Source organism: Anabrus simplex, chromosome 4 (assembly GCF_040414725.1).
Source record: "Anabrus simplex isolate iqAnaSimp1 chromosome 4, ASM4041472v1, whole genome shotgun sequence".
Classification (NCBI taxonomy): Eukaryota; Metazoa; Arthropoda; class Insecta; order Orthoptera; family Tettigoniidae; genus Anabrus; species Anabrus simplex.
Window position 1 is genome coordinate 34,876,622 of NC_090268.1, and position 19,107 is coordinate 34,895,728.

Genomic DNA, 19,107 nt, shown 5'->3' on the forward strand with positions numbered 1-19,107 from the left:
AAAGCAATGCACTGGACATTTTAACAACAAAGTAAAACAATAAAACATTACGATACTAATGCGTATAAGTTGTGTCTAGATATCCTCGCGTTATCTCCTCTACAGCTGCTCGAGAGCTGCCGTACGATTAAAAAAAACGTACAGTGTGAAAGCACGCATTTAGCTGTGTGCGCCACTGAGTCAACGGCAGCCGTCCATTCCAGTGGCAATCATCCCTTGGTCACCCCTTTTAGTCACCTCTGATGACAGGCAGGGGATACCGTAGGTGTATTCTTCGTCTCCGCCCCCCACCCATACGGGGTGGTTACTGTTTTAGGATGAAGTGCAACTGGGCAACCGTCCTCTATGAAAACTAATCAGAAGGAAAATAGAAGAGGCCCGACACCTCGGAGAATGAAGGTAGCGTCAAAAGAAAGGGAAAGGCCACGAAGCGCTGACCATTCAGCCAAAGCGCCGGACGAAACAGATAAATTAACAACATAGGCCTATATACTTCATTAAGGTTTCAGAAAAAAAGTGTAATTAAGGAATATGAGTTTTCGTCCATGATTTTCTTCTTTTCTACTTCTTCTTCCTGCTTTATCCTTCGGTACAGGCGATCTTCCCGAACTTTCCAGGGGACCTCACCTCACGGTACTACCTTGCCTTTGCAGTATTTTAAATGTTCTGGTTTACCAATGAGGACAAGAATACATAATACTGTATGTACATAATACATATTGGAGTTACGTGAGGATGAAAATGAAAATCTACAGTCTGTTTTCCAGTCAGTTACCGGGACTGGAATGGAATGAATGAAGCCCCATCTAGCGGCGAGGATAGGAATTGGGCCGGCTGCCGAAGCCTGTCGCACTCCTCTGGGGCATTGATTAATGGAAATGATATTGGAGAGTGTTGCTGGAATGAAATATGACAGAGAAAACCGGAGTACCGGGAGAAAAACCTGTCCCGCCTCCGTTTTGTCCAGCACAAATCTCACATGGAGTGACCGCGATTTGAACCACGGAACCCAGCGGTAAGAGGCCGACGCGCTGCTGTCTGAGCCACGGAGGAACTTTACGTAGGGATATCGGCATCAAATAACTACGATGTTCCCGACAAGAAAGAAGTGCTCAGAATTTCCTAAGAACTCTTTCTCAACTTTATGCATGATGAACGATCTTTCTCCTCCTCCTTCTTGTACTACTACTACTACTACTACTACTACTACACCACATACAGATCTGGCCCTGTTTTATGTCCGGATGCCCTTCCTGACGCCAACTCTATATCGAAGGATGTAATCACTATTGCGTGTTTCTGAGGTGGTCGGTAGTGTCGTGTGCTGTCTGAATATGAAGAAGAAAGTGTTGGGGCAAAGGCAAGCACCCAGTTCCCGGGACAGAAAAATTAATGAGATGCGATTAAAATCTCCGACCCAGCCGACAATCGAAACCGGCACCCTCTGAACCGAAAACCTCAACGCTGACCGTTCAGCCAATGAGTCGGACTGAAGAATTATCATACTTACGTATTCAATTTTTTGAACTGGTGTACAGTCTTATGCCAATAACACACAGAAATAATTGTTTTAAAGTAAAAAAAAAAATAATAAAAAAAATGAAGCCAACTGGATCCCAAACTCATGTCTTTCAACTTCAAGACGACCGCGATAACCATTACTCTACAAGCTCACAATCTCCCAAGTGCGATTATTATTATTATTATTATTATTATTTTGCTATTTGCTTTACGTCGCACCGACACAGATAGGCCTTGTGGCGGCAATGGGACAACAGGATAGGCCTAGGAATGGGAAGGAAGCGGCCGTGGCCTTAATTAAGGTACAGTCCCAGCATTTGCCTGGTGTGAATATGGGAAACTACGGAAAACCATCTTCAGGGCTGCCGACAGTGGGATTCGAACCCACTATCTCCCGGATGCGAGCTCATAGCTGCGCGCTCCTAACCACACGGCCAACTCGTCCGGTAGTGCGAAATTTATGGTACTACTTGACACTACGGACCATCAAATTTGAGTGCATTAAGATTTCAATATTTGCTAATCTTATTGGTTTTACGTCCCACTAACAGCTCAGTATTTGATACTGACATAGAAGGTAACATGAACACAGGTGCGAGGTCATTATTTTTAATACGTACGATTCTTTTCAGTTCCCACGTTACCTTGCGGGGTAATATGTTCAGCGCATAACTGTTATTTTCTTGTAATATATCACTGCAATGTACGAGTTATTACTGACAAACACTGACAAATTATAAACAACACGACAGTGCGCCAAGAAGCATACAAGTGGTAATAACGCTTTCGCTGAGTTGGCCACACCGTGCCGTGTAGGTAGCAGCACTATCGACTTTCTCGCCGAAAACCGCAAAGCGGTCCGGTATTGGTACAATAAAGCATTTGATTACATTATTATCTTCCCAGCAGAGCACGTCTAAAGCTACGCGTTTGGTAATAAATGAATTCAATCACGAATTGTATTCGATTCTCAAGATATTCAATTCGCCAAATTCTCGCTTTCGGATCTTTATTTCCATACTTTCAGCACAGCGAAGACACTCTTCCTTAAAGAATACAAATTCACTCTATCCAAACCAATTAAGGTAATACATTGACTGAGCAAATGCCATGGGATAGCGGAGCATTGATGCGCAGGTGTGGTGTCTGCGCACCACACGCCCCCTGTGCCAGCGGCAATTGTATAGGAGACCTTGTGAACAGTGGCTGTGCATGTGACAGATGTAACATGGAACGTCGTCGTGAGCTGACACCATTCGAACGGGGTATGGTGGTCGGTGTCCAACGGATGGGAAGTGCGATTTCGGAAGTGGTGTTGGAATTCGGCTTCACACGATCAACCGTGTCCAGGGTGTATCGTGAATGGTTGAATGCGGGTGTCACCGTCCACAGCAGACGAACGATCGGCCGTCCAGCCATCCTCGTTGACCGTGACCGGCGACATCTGAGACGGATTGTCAATAGTGACAGACGGGCAACCCTGCAACAAATCACGTCTCAGTTCAACACAGGCCGTGCTAGACACGTCTCCCAGTGGACAATCGTAGGATCATGGATTCTATGGGGTATGGGAGCCGGTGCCAATCACGGCTGCCACTGTTAACCCAACGTCATCGGGCACAACGACGCGCATTTGTCGCCAGTCACCAGGGATAGACACTGGAACAATGGCGTAACGTGATACGGTCGGACGAATCACGATTTCAACTGCACCATGCCGATGGGAGGCACCGTGTATGGCGCAGACCACGTGAAGCGATGGATCCCGCCTGCCTCGAAGGTGTGGTCCAGGGCGCTGGTCTCTCTGTTATGGTCTGGGGTGCATTTTCCTGGTATGGAATGTGCCCCCTAGTTGTTCTGGAAGAGACTTTGAATGGTACGCGGTATGTTGAGCTGCTCGGAGACCATCTCCACCCATTTTTGGCCTTCCAGCGCCCAGACGGTTCTGTGGTGTTTCAAGATGATAACGCGCCGCCGCATCGCTCCCACGTCGCCCGGGAATGGTTTCAGGAACATGCAGCGAAGGTCCAACGACTGCCATGCCCACCCAGGAGCCCCGATATGAACCCTATCGAGCATATCTGGGATGTCCTGGAACGCAGGCTCCGTGCCATGAAGCCTGCACCCACGAACAGACCAGCATTGGCGGCCGCTCTGCAAACGATTTGGTGACAGCTGCGTCCAGGGGACTACCAGGGACTTGTCGACTCACTTCCACGGCGTCTCACTGCAGTTCGCAGAGCCAGAGGAGGCCCCACACGCTATTAGGTGACTATCCCATGATATTTGCTAAGTCAGTGTAATACGAGTGATGTGCTTAACAATATTTCTACTCACTGATCTACGAATGCCGCATTTGCCGAGCGAGTTAGTTGCGCGGTTCGGAACGTCCAGCCGTTAGCTTGCATTTAGGATAGGGTGGGTTCGAACTCCACCATCGGGAGACTCGAAGATGGCGTTCCATGATTTCCCATTTTCCCGCAGGGACATTACCTTAAATAACGTCACGCCCACTTTCTCCCCACTGTTGCAAAAACACCAAATGTCTGAGTTGGTGCGACGTTAAACGAGACCTCGTAATTTTCAAGCCTTCGGGCTGAGCAGCGGTCGCTTGGTAGGCCAAGGCCCTTCAAGCCATGGGGTTTGGTTTTGGTAGTATGAAAGGAGAGACTTAAGAGATAAATCGATCAAGAGAGAAATTGAAGCAATGGCCGCTACACAGACCGGTATCGGCGTCTACAATCACCAATTTATAACTCACCAATGAAGTATCCTATGGTTTGGGATTTCGAATTCATATCCCAACATTCAACTCGAAGCTGCATATTTATGGCTATATACATGAAGCGGCGTTGTTTACACTCAAAGACCTACAGCCTATTAAGGAAGAGCACAGTATTAGATAAGAAGGCTAAAATCGAATATACGAACAAAAACAGAAAATCTACCAAGCTCGAGAGGAGAATTACATCGCCCATGGTTTCTGTATGTTCCACCTATCTCAGAGAAATACTGTAGCTCCCGTCGGAGCGCCTCTGTCGGTCTGTGGTGATTGTAAGACTGTTGTGTTACAAGATATTAGAATCATTCCGTATTGACGGTTTTCACTTTACAATGGCGAAAAATGAAAGTATCCTCCTATTCAATACATCATATATTCCGTCATTAGACGGAGTAAACAAGTTCAGACATGTTTCGGCTCGTTTGAGCCATCTTCAGTGAAAAAATTAGGGGGGTTGGAATAATTTACATTTAATTTACATTTAATTTTATCCACGTTGGGTAGTTTTGTATGCAGTATTAGTGATTTGTAGAAGTATGGATGTTAGCCACCCATCCTGTGGGTGACCACGCCTGATGTTGCTTAACTGTGGAACTGGTGGGTGGGTGGGTGGGTGGGTGGGTGGGTGGGTGGGTGTGTGTTTGTGTGATGGTGTTTAAGTGTAGGATGTGGCTTGCCCTGAGGGGTTGACCATGCAGAACTTACCTAGCATAAAGTTGCTTTAGGAAGTTTGCAACGCTGCATCGTATATTGTAATCGCATCTTAATCCTTAAAAATGAATAGAATAAGCATCTGCGGGTGTTAGAATTTTGAAAACTCAGCATCTTGTTAATTGCAGCTTGTGGCACTCCGCCTAGACTGTACCCGAGTTCCAGTGCTTTTGAAGACGTTGGGTGTTAATTGGAAGTGAGAGCTTTGGTTTATGTTTCCATGGCGGGGTTGTGTTTGGTAGAGAGTGTTAATGCATTATAAGCTGTCTGTTAGGCATGGTGGGTAATAGTGGTGAGAGTAGTTTTAGGAGAAGTATGTGGAGGAGGGTGGAGGTGTCTTGGCTGGGCTGGTGGGTGGGGGCGGCTGTAGGAGAGCCAGGGTTGGAGGGTGGCAGTATTTTGAGGTTTAAGAGTTGGGGAGGTTTTGTGTGTGTGTTTAGTTGCTGTAGTGTGCTCTAATTGCCTTTTTGAGAAAGGGGCAGCCAGGGAATGAGGCGGCGTGGCTGCCTTGGCAGTTCGCACACCTCGCCTGGTCTCTTGGTACCTTACAATCGGTGTGACGGTGAAAACCGCCACACCTGTCGCAGCGGGTGGGCTCTGAGCAGTTTGCTGCAGAGTGATTTAGTTTAAAGCAATTATAGTACTGTGTGATGGGTGTAGGTCTGGAGGGGGTGCTGGTTCGAGTTTCTGTTGTGTGAGTATTTGTTTGTGCTGCTGTGTGTTTGGTAGCAGGTTAGGGTTATTATCACAGCGAGCCGCGTTGAGAGAGACTATCTCTTTTAAATACAGTGAAAACCGCCTAAACGGCCACCTTCATTTAGCGGTCACCTTAATACACGGCCATTTTTTATCTGGAACCGATTAATTTTCCATAAAGCCTGTGTCACTTGACACCGCGATCAGCGGCCAGACATTTCACTAAATGACCTGAATGAAACGCCCGCTCATGCTCCGAATACTTTGCTCATCCCTGAAACAGTTACATAGGAATAAAGTCTACCGTTTTCACATCTGGCCATCCGAATAGTACAGTTGTTTCTCTTTTCTGGGGTAAGCCTACAATAAATAGCGTCCTTTTTTTTCTTAATCTCTCTTCTCCGTAGTCTACCAGTAAACGAAAGTTGTAAATTACCCACGACACTGAATGGGGCGGCGTGATTGAACAAGCCAACAATATCCGATCTCACTGAAAAATGTCTTCGGTTGGAATAACGTTATAGGCAGATTAGTTATTACTGATTAGGCTGTACTATATTTATTGCACAAATCAACGACTTCCCGCAATTACGGGTTGCCACAATTGACAAAGTAAATGCTTTATCATTTAGAAATAGGCTAGATATAGTGGTAATAAAGTTTCTTTAAATTATGACGGCCCGAACAAATGAACTCTCAGGATGAGTACAGATCCACGTATGGTGGCGGTAACTATTCTTTCAATGTTGTTCATAGGCAGCTCAATCTTCTTCCCACCGGGCGAGTTGGCTGTGCGGTTAGGAGTGCGCAGCTATGAGCTTGCATCCGGGAGATACTGGGTACGAACCCCACTGTCGGCTGCCCTGAAGATGGTTTTCCGTGGTTTCCCACTTTCACACCAGGCAAATGCTGGGGCTGTACCTTAATTAAGGCCACGGGCACTTCCTTCCCATTCCTAGGCATTTCCTGTCCCATCGTCGCCATGAGACCTACCTGTGTCGGTGCGACGTAAAACAAATAGCAAGAAAAAAATCTTCTTCCAGAATTCTATGAACAAGGCAGGTATTGTATCACGAGCAACTACCATCAGGCCGATAATCTCTGCTTCATTCAGCTGGTATTTATTTTTGTAGAACGGCAAGGTAGGCGCGTAAATGTTCAGCTTTTCAAGGTGGACATTTTTGTAAAACGGTAAAGTGGGCGCGTAAAATTTCGACTTTTCAAGGTGGACTCCAGTAGGCTGGCCGACATGGTGCTCGAATCAGATGGTAGGATCGATAATGAAGCCTTTCTTCTAGTCATCTTTAAAGGCAATTATGTCAATAATTCGTCTTGTACTTCCTGTCATAGTCAAACCGTGGACTTCTTCATGTAGGCTACACGAAAATTTTTACAGCGGAGTTCCTCTGCAATCAGTGATCTTACCTTGTGGTGATGTGAGTTTCTCAGTACTTCGTCGTAGGAGCAAGAACCCAGAACGTGAGCCAGTGTTTCTCTCTGACGCATGTGCGATAGAGATTTCCGTCCTTGAGTTCTGTCCGCAATAGTTCGTACTGCAGAAGCATTTGATGTCATCTTGATTGCTTCTCACCATTCGCTACTAGAAAGTCCCTGGTGATGCCTCATCCAATTGTTGGCCGGAGTGTACTCTTTATACAGCTCTACACCGATCCCCTTCTAAGCACCAAATTGCAATTTTACGACTTCTTAGTTCTTGGCGGATTTTTCTTGGGATTTGGAAGGTCGCTGCCTTTATTGGAGAATCTGTTAATATCTGTGATGTTGAGGGCTTGTAAACAAAGCGTCGTTTCGGATGACAGATCCCGCATCTTTGAAACGTAGCTATTGCTGGCTCGGCGAACAGCGTTGCATGCACTTATTTGTTGCAGATGCACTTCCGACATTGTTTTAAAACGTCCGAGGCTTTTGAATGTTAACTCGGAATACAAAGCACTATCGGGTGTATCCGTGGGTATTCAGTCAGTGAATGTGCAGGTACAATGTGTGATAAGTCAGGGTTGTTTTAACGTTGAAGGAGAGGAGGAAAAGGATACTCGAAAGCAATCTAAAAAGTAAAGAAGACATTTTGAAAGAGTGGGAAAAATTTAACAACGTGGAATGAAAAAGAAGCAGAAGAATAGGGAGTCGAAGTACAGAGAAGCGAACGATTCCGTACGAAGAAGCAGCCGGTGAGTGGACCAATGGTGCAGGAAATAAAGCATGATAGAAAGTGAAGGAATTAAATGTGGGAGATTTTGTTGTTAGCAGTGGGTTGCTAGAGAGTTTCAGGAAACGACGCAACATAGAATTCCGAACAGTTTGTGGTGAAGGGAATGACGTTTCAATGAAAGAATGAAGGGTAGATTGCCCTCAACCTTAGAAGGGTATGAACATTTAACAATGTCGTTGAAACTGGTCTCTTTCTATAAGACCATTTCCAGCAAGTTGCTGTCGGTAAGAAGGGATAAGCTGGCAAACGATGTAGTTACGCTTGTATTTTGTTGTAACACTGCTGGTGACAAGGAGCGACCTTTAATGATAGGGAAATCAAAGAGACAACGCTGCTTCAAAAATATCGATCTAAATTAATTGCATGTACTGTAAAGTGGTATGTTATAAGAAAGTGTAGGCGATGTCCGCCATATTTGAACAGCGGCAGAAAGAATTTAACACTAAAATGACCAGACGTAAACGCGTAAAAATTGGAACATGTATACGCATATTAAGTATACACACGTATATAAAAATAAGCGACCTGTCTGCATATTGCTCAGAATTTTAAAAAAAGAATAGTGTCCACAGTAAGAAGGAAATGCGATTTTTAATCTTCTGTCATCGCCGTCTGTCTGTTCAGTGATCCTATCAAAAATACTACGTACATAACAAAAGTTACAGATAATGTAACTTCTGATCATTTATGTCTTATACAGTTTTACCGCACTGGCTCCGATAACAGAGATACTTAGTCCATATCAATGCCGAACATGGCTAACATGGAGATATTGTTCAAATGGCGTGTTCATTGGCGATGGTGGTTTCTGTCGTGATTGTCCTAAGGTGAAAAACGGCGTTGACATCACCCCATATCGACAAGGTAAATGACTATCAAGATGAGAAAAAAATCATCAAGGAACGATCACTTGAAGAAGAGGGAATCTTGAAGGGACGGACCCATTTCACATGGGATGGCCTAATATCACACAGCAGGAAGAAGACTACATGTGAAAGCCCACTATATCGAAACCCCATCAAACTGATCAACAATGACTTTACATTGACATGTTTACTGTGATGTAGAGATGGGCACTATCGACTGATAACTATCGAACTAGTCGATAGTTTAAACTATCGTAACAGTCGACTACTTTAAAAAACAAGTCGATTGAATTCAGTCGCATTCCCGCCACGCATCTCTCCACATTTCACTGTCCAGTCAGCACAAAACAAGTCGACTGAATTCAGTCGCATTCCCGCCACGCATCTCTCCACGTTTCACTGTCTAGTCAGCACAAAACAAGTCGACTGAATTCAGTCGCACTCAAGTCACAGCGACATGGAAGCGAACATGGGCGCTCACAGGATCTTTTCCAGGGAGGGGCACATTAACAATTTTCTTGAATATAAAAACCAATATAACGTCAGCAACATTAAATTGTTTACAGAAATTTCCGGTTATAACAGATGCTAGGTGACTGTCAGTAATTGCAGTTTATGAAATAATCTGGCATGATATTAAACAATTGAACATCAACATTTTAGAATTCCAGGGGGGGGCAGGTGCCCCCCCTTGCCCCCCCTCCCTTGCGGGCGCCCATGGAAGCGAATGGAACTATCGGTTTATGGTCACTTCGGATATGTAATATATAAGGATGTAGTAAGGATGTAAAGGAGAGTGCATATAAGTCTCTGGTAAGACCCCAACTAGAGTATGGTTCCAGTGTATGGGACCCTCACCAGGATTACCTGATTCAAGAACTGGAAAAAATCCAAAGAAAAGCAGCTCGATTTGTTCTGGGTGATTTCCGACAAAAGAGTAGCGTTACAAAAATGTTGCAATGTTTGGGTTGGGAAGAATTGAGAGAAAGAAGAAGAGCTGCTCGACTAAGTGGTATGTTCCGAGCCATCAGTGGAGAGATGGCGTGGAATGACATTAGTAGACGAATAGGTTTGAATGGCGTCTATAAAAGTAGGAAAGATCACAATATGAAGATAAAGCTGGAATTCAAGAGGACAAACTGGGGCAAATATTCATTTATAGGAAGGGGAGTTAGGGATTGGAATAACTTACCAAGGGAGATGTTCAATAAATTTCCAATTTCTTTGAAATCATTTCGGAAAAGGCTAGGAAAGCAACAGATAGGGAATCTGCCACCTGGGCGACTGCCCTAAATGCAGATCAGTATTGATTGATTATGTTAACTTCATATGTACCTATGATATATGGCGATTTTCTCTTGTCGTTTATATGCCATTTATTTTGTTGCATATTTGTTTACTTTAATTACGTTAAGCCCTATTCGTATATAAGGTATAACCATAGCGTATCGCTATGGTATAACTATAATAATAATAATAATAATAATAATAATAATAATAATAATAATAATAATAATAATAATCTGAATAACTATAATAATAATCTAGAAAATACGGTAGTATTGTGTTTGGCTGTTCTCATCTACAGTATATCTTGATTGTGTACTACAGCAACGCGTTTTACATATTATTATTGTTAACATTGTTCGGGAATAGAGCCTCATTGTCGCCTTTCTACGTTTCACAGTCCATTTAGCACCAAGAAAGGCCATTCGTATGATGTTGGTTCGTATTAAGGGCATCTGTCTATCTATTAGCCCCGTGTACGAACGAGTGCGTAAATCGGATTTTAATGCGTGTCTATACAAGTGATTTCTAATTATTGGTAAATTGCGTTAAAATGAGCCGAATTCGTAAAAGCACGACTCTCCACTTTTGATACGGAGAGTTACGACTGGAAACATTCGAATGTTTTTCATGGACTTACTAGTTGCGTTATATGAATACTTTCATTCGACTGAAATCATTCGACTGTTCAGTCTTCTCGACAGGAAGTAATGAATACTTTTGTTCGACTGAAAACATTCGACTATTTAGTCGATAGTTCGAAGGGACTATCGCCCGACTAGTCGATAGCGGTTTTCAGTCGATAGTGCCCATCTCTACTGTGATGTGTTTTGTCTTTTCTGTTCCCTATCATCTCCGACAGATGGATGGCATTACCGTTGCGTACCGCGTGAGCTGAGGGAGTTACCTGCCCGAATAGAACAGACGGCCATTCCTCTGGTTCATAGCCTACATGTTCTGATAACGACTGGTACATGACACACTAGTTCATCCCATATTCATACTTTCACTCTTGCAGCGGAATCGGATATCTTTTCTTCACTTACCTCAACCGCCAACATGGCCGATCTGATTACATTTTTCACACAGTTCACAATATTTCTGAAAATATGTAATTCTATTTATTAAACAGCGTGTATAACAACAATTATTGAAGATCTATTTTATAATATTTTGTCTTATATCTTTTTACTTTACGAACTATAATCATGGAGATATTAGCGAATGGACTTAAGTGCAAGTCCATCAACGGTGAGCATTGCCGACAGGGATAGCCTTTAATGCTCAGTCGTCAAGGTAATCAACTAGCTAATTAATGATGGTGATTATTACTGTGACTGTTTAAACAAGCAACAAATCCGTTCGGTCAACAGCCACTACTGATCAAGACGATGACTATCGAAATGAGAAGGAAAACGCAATCACTCAAAGAATGAGGGAAACGGAGGTGGTTGCTACCGAGCTCTAAGAAAACAAAATATGATTGCCTACAATGTCCTAAGTCCGTAAAACTTAACTATAACTTTACATTAAATCACCATTGCTAGTTGAGGTGTTCCGCTATTTTACTGCCTCAGCTAGTGAAATAATAATAATAATAATAATAATAATAATAATAATAATAATAATAATAATAATAATAATAATAATAATAATAATTGTTCCGAGGTATCTGTGGAACGGCAGAGGTGAAAGAAGCGGCTGGGTGGAATAGGTCTCAACTTACGAAATTGAAGTTAATTTAAAACTTTAACAAAGGTTATATTTTCTTTTCAAGGTACATAAATAACAGAATATAACAGGTACCAAGTAGCAGATCAACAAATTAAGAAAGTACAATTTTAGGTCATTACAAAATTTGGGCTTCGAGCCCGACACTCACGAACTTTGAGCTATAAGCCCAACTTTACCTATATACAAGGTTCGACAAAGGGGCAGAAAACCCCAATCATGCCAAGGAGCACTAGCTCCTGATTACCATATTAAGCCTCCTCGAGGCCCACAGAAACCAAATTTAAGAAAGAGCAAACCCGCTCTCAAGATTCAAGCCCATCAAAGGCCACAACAAACTATACTTCAAACTGCCCTCAAGGCATACCAAGAACAGGGGTAATAAATACCCAACCTACTGGGCCTATTCAGTAAAGAAGAAGATTAATTACATGGCCCAAAATACCAACTTGACTGGAGGCGTAACTTGCACTCCTAATACACTTTTAAAACCTACTTGGCACTAGGCCGCTTATGCAAGGGCTAATCCCACACTACGGAGGTGACACGATAAGAAAACTTATTTACATTACGAAGGGAGGAAAAATGGAAATGAAAACGTAGTCACCTCAGAACAATATGAGTGGGAGCTCGAGAGGGTTAGGCACTCTCTATCCCAATTTATAGTTTAAAAGCCAAAATTTACCAAATGTCTATTACATTTTAAAGCTAGGTTACATTAGAAAGGTTTCGAACCTGCCCCACGGGTTAAACTGCTGAGCTAGCAAGAAATGAAGTTATAAAATGGCCATTACCTTATAGATGAACTGCTGCCCAAAGAAAGAGGCGTTTCCCGCCCCCTGCTACATAATCACACTAGGAGAGATGTTACTGAAGTGGCCAGGAGACCAGAAAATCAGCAGTTTATATATCCTCGTGGAAAATTCGAGACGTTTCATGAATGATAGGACACACCCACAGCAGTTTATTGGTTACAGAACACAGTTACAGAGCAGGTTGGGGAAGAAAGCCCCAATTGGCCGAAAATTAATTCAAGAAATTCGGGATTGGCTAATTTCAAAACTGGCAGAAGGAAAGGATTAACACTGCCAACTCTCAAACCACAGAACAAAATTTAGCAAAAAGAAAACTTATGAAAGTTAAATTTCTTCAGGACAGTTCATTCCTTTACACCAGAGTGCGTTATTATAGTTTTTGTAGACATCTGTTAGGGAACGTCCAAACATCTTGATCCGGAGGAAACAAACACAAGTCGAAATAGACACCGTTCAGACACTGCAAAATTACCAAATTTACTGAGGTGACATCTTTAGAGAAACCATTGGATTAATATAGTTTGTTAAAGTTCAGGCGTTCTCCTGTAGAAGAGTTTCGACTGGCGCAATATTTGAATTTGCGCCGTGGAGGTATACCGCCCGGTACAATAATAATAATAATAATAATAATAATAATAATAATAATAATAATAATAATAATAATGAAAATCCATAGCCTGTTTCCAGTCATTTGACCAGGTCAGGAATGGAATGAATGAAGCCCCATCTAGCGGCGAGAATAGGAATTGTGGCGGCTGCCGAAGCCTGTCGCACTTCTCTGGGGCAATGATTAATAACTCACATATGAAATGTTAATGGGGAATGTTGTTGGAATGAAAGATGACAGGGAAAACCGGAGTACTCGGAGAAAAACCTGTTCCGCCTCCGCTTTGTCCTGCAGAAATCTTACATGGAGCGACCGGGATTTGAACCCCGGAACCCAGCGGTGAGAGGCTGGCGCGCTGCCACCTGAGCCACGGAGGCTTCCTCAGCTAGTACTGAATAATTTTCGTCAATGTGTGGATGTTGTAATCCACTTCTAACTACAGAGCTATAAATACGTCGTTTAGGCCCTTCAAACTACCTTCACCATCACATCTCTTTTGTGTTCGTGCAGTTTAAAGCTAACTTTATATATACTCATCTAAGGAGGGTTTCATGACAATGTCACACTTTTTTCTTTTCTTTTTAATTGAGAAAGTCCCTTAAATTTTGTTTCCCTTTACTTTCCGTCATTGAATAACTACGTTTTTCTAATCCGTTTTCGCTGCTGCTTGAAGGCCCGCGGTGTAGGGGAAGGAGACGGCTTCGGCAGATTCCCGACCAGTCCAAGGATTTGAATTCTGGACTGAGGGGTGGAAAGGGATACACTCAGTCTTGTCATGAACAAATCAAGGAACTCCAGGCACTGGCAAAGGCAGCAGGAGCAGTTTACGACGCCGGCGCTGAGATGTTCAATGTTTCGATAATTTAGACGGCGATTGCAAGCCTCCACTTCAGGACTGTCAAGGTCAGTTAATTTTTATTCAGTATTGTATCTTTTATTTTTGTTTATATTCCTGTAGTGGACGTCAATGGTCTTTTAAAGGGGCATCTGTGTCCAAGGAAACTGAAGTGGCTAAGAGAGCGACAGTGGCGACACTGTAAATCGTTGACATGTCTGAAGGAGGGGATTGTAGCTCTCCGCAGCATACAACCACTATGTCACGTTTTAGATCATGGATTTCCAATTAGTACGGGCTCGGGGGCAAATTGGAAACCTTAGGCATAATCGCGTGCCGCACTTCAATAAGACGCCAATTTATATAAGTTTCCGCAAATAGAAGTACAGTATCAGTATGAAATGACATGCATAGCTCAATTGAAATGGTTTAATAATTTCAATTGCTTAAAACACTATTTTACAATTGTATAATAGAGTGAAATTAAAAATGAGCACTACTATACCCAGCATAATTGAATTTGGAAGGAGAGCACTAAGCAATGTCGATTCATTTGAGTTAATATTTCATAAATGACAAAAACGAAAACAAATACCTAAAGACAAACTGAAATTAATACTGTAGTCAAAACAAAACTTAAAGGAGGACAATTTAGTGGGAGTAGTGTGAAGGGAACAATGATATACAGTTGCAAGAGCATAAAATCCCAGCAACGCACTTCCAGAAGAACTTCCCTGAACATTTCTTCGAGGTGTGTGGCACTGTCTACCAATGAGAGAAGAACGAGGAACTGAAACCGCTTCTTACATCAATGGCAGTTACAGTATTTCTTGGTATTCATTGCATGCTACGTTGCATAAAATGTCCACCGTGAGGTTTAGCACTGGCATTTTTGAGGGCTCATTTTCCTATGAAGTTAACATTTTACAATGTTTAAATAAAAATAATCTATTCAGACCAAGTTAATACTTTTAAAAGGAAATAATATTAAAGAATGAATTAGTTCTGACTTGGGTGTATAAAGAGTATACAAATTAATACATTTTTGAGCGAGCTATGAAATATTTTTTTGCAAATTTTCGTCACATTTCTTAAAATATTTGTTTGTTAAAGACCTGGCGGGCCGTAAATTATGGCTTCGCGGCCCGCCTCTTGCTAACCCCGCTATTAGATTAACTGCATGGTGAGAATACAGTCTCACATATGAATTAACTTTTAGCATCTTTTGAAACGTGTGCCAATAAAAACAGATGTGGAAACATTACAAAGTAAACCACACAAAGATTTTATTGTAAATCAAGTGAATTAAGGAACTGCAATTCTACAGTGTATTACTTTTAAAACAACCTGCTTTATATACGTACTGGACTGTACTGTACTTTCATTGTTTAGTATAGGAGCTATGCGTACTCTGCTGTTTTACAGTAATTCACATACATTGAATAAGGTGTTAACCAGTCGGTGCATTTGCATGTTACTTTGACTATACCGTAGGCATTACTGTAGCTAATCATGAGGTGAAATAGACACTTCCCTATTAATACAGCAGCCACTGTTCTAACGGACATATTTTCGGACTGGCGACCGTTTTAGGAAGGTTTTGCTCAACTTGTTACGGCGATAGGGAATATCGTACATCTTTTACACAATAGGTTTCAAATCTATTCAGATGGATAACACATGAAACCTGCTAAGTATGAATGGGTTCTAAAATACATATCCTCTTAGTTTGAGGCAGAGGTCATGGATAATATCCTTATCAGTGCTGGTAAATGTGTACGCAGGCTTGACGGATTAATCCGTTAACCAAACAGAAATGAGAATGGAACCAAACAGCAATGAGAATGGAACTACAGCGAACTTGGCATACATCTAAAAGCATTCCAAACTCGCTTCCATATGTATATACTGAAACGGTAACACCCTACGAGCATTCACGTTTCATTCTTTTATTAAGAGAAGCTCGCTAACACCCGGCCGTAAGCATTTAAAACTTGCGCCGAGCGCACAGGCATAATGGGAACTGCGAGCAAGTTCGCGACGTTCCAGAACACCGGCCAAGGACAAGCGACGTCACGCAGAAGGTTCCTTCGTGTTCCATTGCTGCATGAACGAAATATAAGCGAGTCGCCAGCCTGGGGTAAGGCAGAATGTAAGCAGAGAGCCTGCAGTAAAGCAGAAAGAGAGTGTGCGGTATGCGACGGCAGTGTGCTGAAGGCAGAGAGTGGAGTGAGTCGGCAGTAAGCCGTGAGTCAGCGAGTGTGTGCAAGTAAGCACGTCGCGACATAATTCGTCTCTCGGTCCGGCTGTATATTTGAATTCGTTTAAAACTGTGTTCTTGCATTAATTGTGTCAACTTTGAATTCGTTTAAAGACTGTGTTCTCGCCAGCTTGAATTCATTTAAAGACTGTGTTCTCACATAAACTGTGCCAGCTTTGAATTCGTTTAAAACTGTGTTCTTGCATTAATTGTGTCAGCTTTGAATTCGTTTAAAGACTGTGTTCTCGCCAGCTTGAATTCATTTAAAGACTGTGTTCTCACATAAACTGTGCCAGCTTTGAATTCGTTTAAAACTGTGTTCTTGCATTAATTGTGTCAGCCTTGAATTCGTTTAAAGACTGTGTTCTCGCCAGCTTGAATTCATTTAAAGACTGTGTTCTCACATAAACTGTGCCAGCTTTGAATTCGTTTAAAACTGTGTTCTTGCATTAATTGTGTCAGCCTTGAATTCGTTTAAAGACTGTGTTCTCGCCAGCTTGAATTCATTTAAAGACTGTGTTCTCACATAAACTGTGCCAGCTTTGAATTCGTTTAAAACTGTGTTCTTGCATTAATTGTGTCAGCCTTGAATTCGTTTAAAGACTGTGTTCTCGCCAGCTTGAATTCATTTAAAGCCTGTGTTCTCACATAAACTGTGCCAGCTTTGAATTCGTTTAAAACTGTGTTCTTGCATTAATTGTGTCAGCCTTGAATTCGTTTAAAGACTGTGTTCTCGCCAGCTTGAATTCATTTAAAGACTGTGTTCTCACATAAACTGTGCCAGCTTTGAATTCGTTTAAAACTGTGTTCTTGCATTAATTGTGTCAGCTTTGAATTCGTTTAAAGACTGTGTTCTCGCCAGCTTGAATTCATTTAAAGACTGTGTTCTCACATAAACTGTGCCAGCTTTGAATTCGTTTAAAACTGTGTTCTTGCATTAATTGTGTCTATCCGTTGAACTGTGTTGCATTATGATCTTAAGTGCCAGTGATAATCTGAAAATCACGACGTACTGGAACTTGGACTGTCATTTATTTCAACAAATGTATTATGCTGGTGGAGTACAGTGCAGAGACTGTACTCGATTTTCTTTATGAAGTGCTTGATCACCGCACCTCGGAAGGTCCTAGATTGTTTCATTTGCGTATTATTTCAAATACGAACTGTGACTCTAACTTTATCCTTGCTGCTGTGGGAACTATTTCGGCGTGCTTCGCCATAGGGAAGTGTCACACCAGTACCCCATGACGTCAAATGTGGAAGCTCCACATTTCCCCGTTCCTGCCTCTGGTTCGAGTCATCAACACTAATACAAACACCAACGACGGAAGACAACGCCGACGCCGACCGCAAGACGACGCAGCCGCCGCGGGACAACGTCCTCTTCACGCCCTCAGGGACAAATCTACAATTCAGCTATAAAAGGTGACATAATTATTTGCCTATTTTATTGAATAAACTGAAGGATCCACTTAATCATGAATTTTTCTTTCACTACCCTTCTCTCTTACTCTCTTAGCATGGGCCGTACACGCCTTGTCGTTCCTCATGCTCTCCGATATACTGAAGTACGGGCGTTCCTGTTACAGAGAGAAGGTAGTGAATAGTGGCACCCGTGACGTTGGGGCCAGATTAAAGAGAGTAAAGTGATAAAAATTAACTTTGAAATCAGTGATATCTTAACTTACCAATTCAAATAAAAGTGCATAGTACGTACGTTAATTCCAGTTCAGTGAATATGTTAAAATTTTACGAAGTTCAATTCAATGACTTTGACGAAATTTTAAACTTTTGGCACAGAACTCTGATCAAGTTTATGGCACAAGTGATTATTTTTCTCTTTCTCTTGCTATGTAAAACATTTCAGGCATAATATTCATGCACAGGCTTATATAAATTTTGATATTTATGTTGGTGAAATTTTGAACTTTACCATTGGACAATAATGGTGACATTTAATTTTATGCACAAGTGTTTGATATTTTGTGTTGGTGAAATTTTGAACTTTACCATTGGACAATAATGGTGACATTTAATTTTATGCACAAGTGTTTGATATTTTGTGTTGGTGAAATTTTGAACTTTACCATTGGACAATAATGGTGACATTTAATTTTATGCACAAGTGTTTGATATTTTGTGTTGGTGAAATTTTTGAACTTTACCATTGGACAATAATGGTGACATTTAATTTTATGCACAAGTGTTTGATATTTTGTGTTGGTGAAATTTTGAACTTTACCATTGGACAATAATGGTGATTTTACGTATGAGGTGAATGATTGTATTTTCTGCATTTTGTGAAAATAACGACATTAATATGGAAAATATACTAGCTGCCATTGAGGCTTTAAAAATCAGTCTAAATGACAGGATTACGGAAAGTAACGCTAATCTCGGGCGTAGGATTGCAGAATCTAACAATACTTTAGGAGCTCAACTTAAAGAATCTAACGCGACCCTGGAAGCCACTAAGGCTAGTATAGGTCAACTTAGGGAGGCTAATGAAGCAACTAACCGTAGTATCACTCAACTAAGGGAAGCTAATGATGCCAACATTGTAAAATTGACAGAATCTGTTGATCAAAAATTTGCAGAAGTTAATAATAATTTGGAACGTAGGCTCAATAGTGCAGGTGCCGAAATTGAAAAAAGATTTAAAGAATCTAACAAAAGAATGGATTCTAAGTTTACGGAAATAAATGAAAGATTAACACGTGACTTAGAAACCATTAAGCAAGACATAAAATCACAAGTGGCGGAGGA

The 19,107-nt window shown here is 41.8% G+C and overlaps 1 protein-coding gene across 1 annotated transcript in view; it reads right to left on the reverse strand.

The window, feature by feature from the left end:
* The window catches only part of LOC137496883 (leucine-rich repeat-containing protein 70-like), a 129,720-nt gene that overhangs the window by 94,323 nt on the left and 16,290 nt on the right, over positions 1 to 19,107 (reverse strand). The window lies entirely within an intron of this gene.